At 41.0% G+C, this 6134-nt stretch overlaps 1 long non-coding RNA gene across 1 annotated transcript; it reads right to left on the reverse strand.

Annotated features, from left to right (window-relative positions):
• Positions 1-422: 422 nt before the first annotated feature.
• On the reverse strand, positions 423-2283 carry LOC123975459. The gene is made up of 3 exons (XR_006826061.1): positions 1483-2283; positions 754-806; positions 423-484 (listed from the first exon to the last, which is right to left on the reverse strand). It is a non-coding gene; the product is annotated as an uncharacterized LOC123975459 (long non-coding RNA).
• Between the last annotated feature and the right edge of the window lie 3851 nt (positions 2284-6134).

Here is a 6134-nt window from a genome sequence, read left to right on the forward strand (position 1 = left end):
TGACATCTGTGCTGGCCAATAATGGCTTTTCTACAAAATATTAACATGCTGTTTGTCCAGGGGGTCAAATACTTGTTTTTCCTCATCAGATGGTTATCAATTTTTATAAATTCATATGATGTGATTTTCTGGAATTTTCTTTGGGATTCTGTCTTTCACTGTTAGAATGTACATATGATTAAAATTGTAGATTGTTGCATTCTTTGTAAGTGGGCAAACCTGCAAAATCAGCAAGGGGTCAAATACTTTTTTCCCCCACTGTATGTCCTGTTAAAAATAGTCCACATCACAACATATATAACAGGCACATTACAAGCAGAATATATTCAATATCAGGCACACAGGGGACAGCTAAATTAGATCCTTTCTTTGCTAAAATTCTCACCTTTGCTGCGTCGTAGCCTCATGAATCATCTCTGATGAACTTGTACTCGTCTGCGGTTTGAAGGGAAGCCAGATTCCCACCAAGAAAATTGCACAAACGCTGAAGAAAAAGACAAAGTGTGAAGCTGAAGACCGAAAGAGAAAAAAAAAAAAAATATAATTATATATTTTTTTCTCTTTCGGTCTTCAGCTGTATGTATATATATAAAAGAGTCCTAACATGACTACGTGAACATGGTTGAACTGTGTGCACCAACAGAGTGGACAACGTAACAGTGGATCCTGTGTAAATTCAATAACCTCGATATGAGGACTTCTACTAACTGAGTGATCACAAATAAAGTGTGGCAGTTATAACTGAAAACGTACCTGCTGGCGATTTTCTTTAATTTTCAAATTGTTGACAAAACCTACAAAAAGGACTAAAAGCAACTTTTATCATTTAACAAGTAAATTCTTTAGTAAGTTTCTAAATCCTGGTATGTTTTATTCCCTTGTGCCATAGAATCTCATTGATGTTTGGTTTTGACAATATAAAGAACATTGTAAAACATTGTGAAGAATTTGGAAAATGTTGATCGATATGGTGATACAAATCAGTCTTTATTGTATCTGTTTTTGGTGGTGCCACAGTATAATGTGTTTTATTGGCAACACAGTAAATAAATGTTAAAACTGAACCAAAGTAGTTTTATTTGTATTTACTCAACTACACTGTGTGGAAATTGTTGACATAATCAGGTTTAGTAAGTCCATTTAAAATGACTTGCATTATAACAATGAAAACCAGTAAGTAAGTGCCAATGTATACAAATGGCAAATATAAATGCAAAGACAATATAACAAGACACACGTTAAAAGCAAGAAAACACTTAAGAAAATATAGGACAGTTTTACAGAAACAAGGCATTATAAAGAACAGGAAAATGTTTATTTTTCCTGGTAGTGAGAACTAAGTGTAATAAAAGGTATATAAAAACAATAGGCTGTTAATGCTTGCAGAATTGACACCCAATAACGAACAGATGAAAACTTGTTTCTGTAGATATGAATCAAAACAGCTGATGCTACGATGAATGGTAAGAATGACAGCCGTACCTTGTTGTGATGATCAGATGAGGTTCAACTTGCTGCAGTGCCAGTTAGCAGGGTGTCTTTGAGCCGAATACCCAGCGTTTATACCTTCTCTGGGTGCTTCAACTCAGTTGCTCACAGCCTCCAGCAGGTCTCCTGCAGCGCCTCCCCATCCAAAGTCCACCTTGATCGCACATCACTTTGGACTGTTACTGGCCTGCCCTCCTCTGAAGGGCACACTGTAATCATGACAATAGTAGACAGAATTTCTAAGGCTGTTTATTTTTCCCCAAACTGCCCTCTTTTTCAGAGACAGCAGACAGGACCTGGGAACCTCTTTGCTGCGTCATGGCCCATAATCCCTTCTCCTGCTCCAAACAACTACACTGGGTGGAGTATGCCCCTAACATCCTCTCCTCTCCTGCCACAGGTATTGTGGCGAGAACAAGTATTTGATACACTATTGATTTTGCAGGTTTTCCTACTTACAAAGCATGTAGAGGTTTGTAATTTCTATCATAGGTACCCTTCAACTGTGAGAGACGGTACATCAGAAAAGCAGAACTTAATATTTGGTACAGAAACTTTTGTTTGCAATTACAGAGATCATACGTTTCCTGTAGTTCTTGACCAGGTTTGCACACACTGCAGCAGGGATTTTGGCCCACTCTTACATACAGACCTTCTCCAGATCCTTAAGGTTTCGGGGCTGTCGGTAGGCAGTATAGACTTTCAGCTCCCTCCAAAGATCTATGGGGTTCAGGTCTGGAGACTGGCTAGGCCACTCCAGGACCTTGAGATGCTTCTTACGGAGCCACTCCTTAGTTGCCCTGGCTGTGTGTTTCGGGTCGTTGTCATGCTGGAAGACCCAGCCACGACCCATCTTCAATGGTCTTACTGAGGGAAGGAGGTTGTTGGCCAAGATCTCGTGATACATGACCCCATCCATCCTCCCCTCAATACGGTGCAGTCGTCCTGTCCCCTTTGCAGAAAAGCATCCCCAAAGAATGATGTTTCCACCTACATGCTTCACGGTTGGGATGGTGTTCTTGGGGTTGTACTCATCCTTCTTCCTCCAAACACAGCGAGTGGAATTTAGACCATAAAGCTCTATTTTTGTCTCATCAGACCACATGACCTTCTCCCATTCCTCTGCGTAGTGTGTTACTAATTGTTTTCAATGAGAGTGTAGTCCCAGCTCTCTTCAGGTCATTGACCAGGTCCTGCCGTGTAGTCCTGGGCTGATCCCTCACCTTCCTCATGATCATTGATGCCCACGAGGTGAGATCTTGCATGGATCCCCAGACCGAGGGAGACTGACCGTCATCTTAAACTTCTTCCATTTTATAATAATTGTGCCAACAGTTGTTGCCTTCTCACCAAGCTGCTTGCCTATTGTCCTGTAGCCCATCCCAGCTTTGTGCAGGTCTACAGTTTTATCCCCGATGTCCTTACACAGCTCTCTGGTCTTGGCCATTGTGGAGAGGTTGGAGTCTGTTTGACTGAGTGTGTGGACAGGTGTCTTTTATACAGTTAACGAGCTTAAACAGGTGCAGTTAATACAGGTAATGAGTGGAGAACAGGAGGGCTTCTTAAAGAAGAACTAACAGGTCTGTGAGAGCCGGAATTCTTACTGGTTGGTAGGTGATCAAATACTTATGTCATGCAATAAAATGCAAATTAATTATTTAAAAATCATACAATGTAATTTTCTGGATTTTTGTTTTAGATTTTGTCTCTCACAGTTGAAGTGTACCTATGATAAAAATTACAGACCTCTACATGCTTTGTAAGTAGGAAAACCTGCTAAATCAGCAGTGTATCAAATACCTTTTCTCCCTACTGTATGACTGCATTCATGGCCATGCTTGGATATAATCCCCCTCTTTTCCCTGACCAGGAGAAGGAGTTGGCAGATCCTTCAGTTCACGGCCGACCCTTGTTGGGTTCCTGCCCCCAAATACACTCCTGGACAGAAGGTGTGGTTATCATCCTCGGACCTTCCCCTTCTGGTGAAGTCCCACAAGTTTTCACCCCGGTGAAAATTTGTCCTTTCAAGATCAAGAGTGTGATTAATCATTCTGTCATAAAATTGAAGTTACAGGCGGCCGTGAATGTCCATCCTTCGTTTCATGTTCCCCTGCTCTTTGAATTGAATCCATTACTGCACACTGTGTAGACTTTCCATTAACGTTGTATGGAAAAGCATATTTAGTCTGTACAGAACAAATGTAGGCTAGTAGCTGTAACATCAAGTTACAGTTCAAGTCAAATGATATTATATAAGCAAATAATTTTTGAATTTTGAGAAGAAGCATCTCCCTCTATTATGTAAGCTTACCGTACTAATTCAACGGGCTGCTACCTCAATAATTCTTGACATGAATGTTATGTTCATAGATACTTTAAGAATAATCATACTGTACTATGTGTCTGAGCTGTTGGAGAAGGCAGCTCATATGCAGATCCCTTCATTTCAAAGCAAATGGTTTGGCTAACTGCATGTCCATAATAACAGACGCAGGCAAGAATAGTAAGCTAAGCAGTAAGCGTAATATTTTAAAATGATCTTATCAAGTCTTCATGTTGATTAAAAAGAGGAAAAATAATTGTATTAAACAGATAAATTAAAAATAATCAGTCAAAGCAAAGTGCATTCCCTAGAAATATCCATGATCAACAGTGGTTATATCTAACAACAATGCACAATGGATGGAATACTTAATATTCCAAACAGAATATCTCTGTTCTGCACTCGCTAAACAATATTAAAACCACAAAGTAACTTGTACTTTTATACATTTACTTGACTAGGTTGGTCGAATAGTATTTTTTAAATTTTAATTCAATTTTATTTATATAGCGCCAAATCACAACAACAGTTATCTCACAGCGCTTTTCATAAAAGAGCAGCATGTTATTTACAGAAGCCCAACAGTTCCCACCAAGAGCAAGCACTAGGCGACAGAGGCAAGGAAAAACTTCCTTTTAAGAGGCAGAAACCTCGAGCAGAACCATGGCTCAGGGTGGGCGGCCATCTGCCTCGACCGGTTGGGGGTGAAGGGGGGGGGAGAGAGGCAGCCTACACAATATACACACATAGGTACAGACAGTAAAGATGATGTTGCTATAGACTAAATGAAAAATGGTACAGATATTTATAGTAGTGTTAATGATAACAATCGTAATGTTAATTATTATAATAACAATAATAGGACTAGTAACAATAGTCGTTGCAGCAGAGGGTGTCGAGCAGGAACACAGGGGCAGCAGGTGACCCGCAACCACAGATCCAGACTCCACAGCTCCAGAGCCAGAAACACCTGCAGGAAGTGATAGGTGGAGAGAGGAGAGGGACGAGAAAGCAAGACTATGGGAAAGGGGAGAAGTTGTGTTAGTAACATGTAATAATGGGATGAGGTTGCATACAGAGGGAGAGAAAGTAGAGGAGAGAGGAGCTCAGTGCATCATAGGAAATCCCCCAGCAGTCTAGGCCTATATGATTTTCGCAATATTACGTAGGTGAAAAAAGGCGGTTCTTGAAATTTGCTTAATGTGAGTGTCACGGATCGGGGTGCTGAGTGCAGACTGAGGTGAGGACCCAAATGCAGACAATGGCGAGGCAAGAGGAGGATGCAGTTCAAAATAAAGTTTATTCAAATAACTAAACAGGCTTACGTGGAAGCTCGGAGCAAGGGTCTAAACAAAGGTAATCCAGAAGAAGGCAAATCCAACACAAAGACAGAGTTATCCAAAATGGGGGAACAAACCAGAAATCCAGGGAACAGAGCACCACGCAGAACACTCAACATAGACGCAAGGACGTGACAAAGACTGGAGAGACAAGCAGGCATACATATACGCAGGGACGAGCGGGGCGGGAGCAACACAGGTGAGCGGGATCAGGGCTAACGAGGCAGAGACAGAGAGACAAGCAGGCAGGCTGAGAGACAGCAGGGGGAAACAGAGAGAACACTAGACAAGCAGACATGGGGCAGAGTGAATAACCAAGAAAAACAGAAATACACACACAAGTTACAAAGAACCAGAACCTAAACGAGAACACAGAACTAGAACACAGAGTACACAGGAGACCAAATCACAATAATACAAACAAGGACCAGGAATGATTACCAAAACATGAACTAAGGACATGGAAATAAACTCAGACTCCCAAACAAGACACACAGACAGGATCATGACAGTGAGACCTAAATGACATGTCCTGATCAAAGATAACTCCAAGATTCCTCACAGTGGTGCTGGAGGCCAGGGAGATGCCGTCAAGGGAAACTATATCTTTAGATAATGCGTCACGGAGGTGCTTAGGCCCCAGAACAATAACATTAGAAAATTACAGGTCATCCAGGTTTTAACATCCTGAAGGCACATTTGAAGTTTAGCTAACTGATGAGTTTCATCTGGCTTGATCGATAGATATAACTGAGTATCATCTGCATAACAATGAAAGCTTATGGAATATTTCCTGATAATATTGCCTAAAGGAAACATATATAAAGTGAAGAGGATTGGTCCGAGGACAGATCCTTGAGGAACTCCATGACTAACTTTGGCATGCATGGAGGACTCATCGTTAACATGTACAAACTGAAATCGATCTGATGAATAGGACTTAAACCAGCTTAGAGCTGTTCCTTTAATGCCAATGAAATATT

Source organism: Micropterus dolomieu, linkage group LG08, assembly GCF_021292245.1.
Source record: "Micropterus dolomieu isolate WLL.071019.BEF.003 ecotype Adirondacks linkage group LG08, ASM2129224v1, whole genome shotgun sequence".
NCBI lineage: Eukaryota > Metazoa > Chordata > Actinopteri > Centrarchiformes > Centrarchidae > Micropterus > Micropterus dolomieu.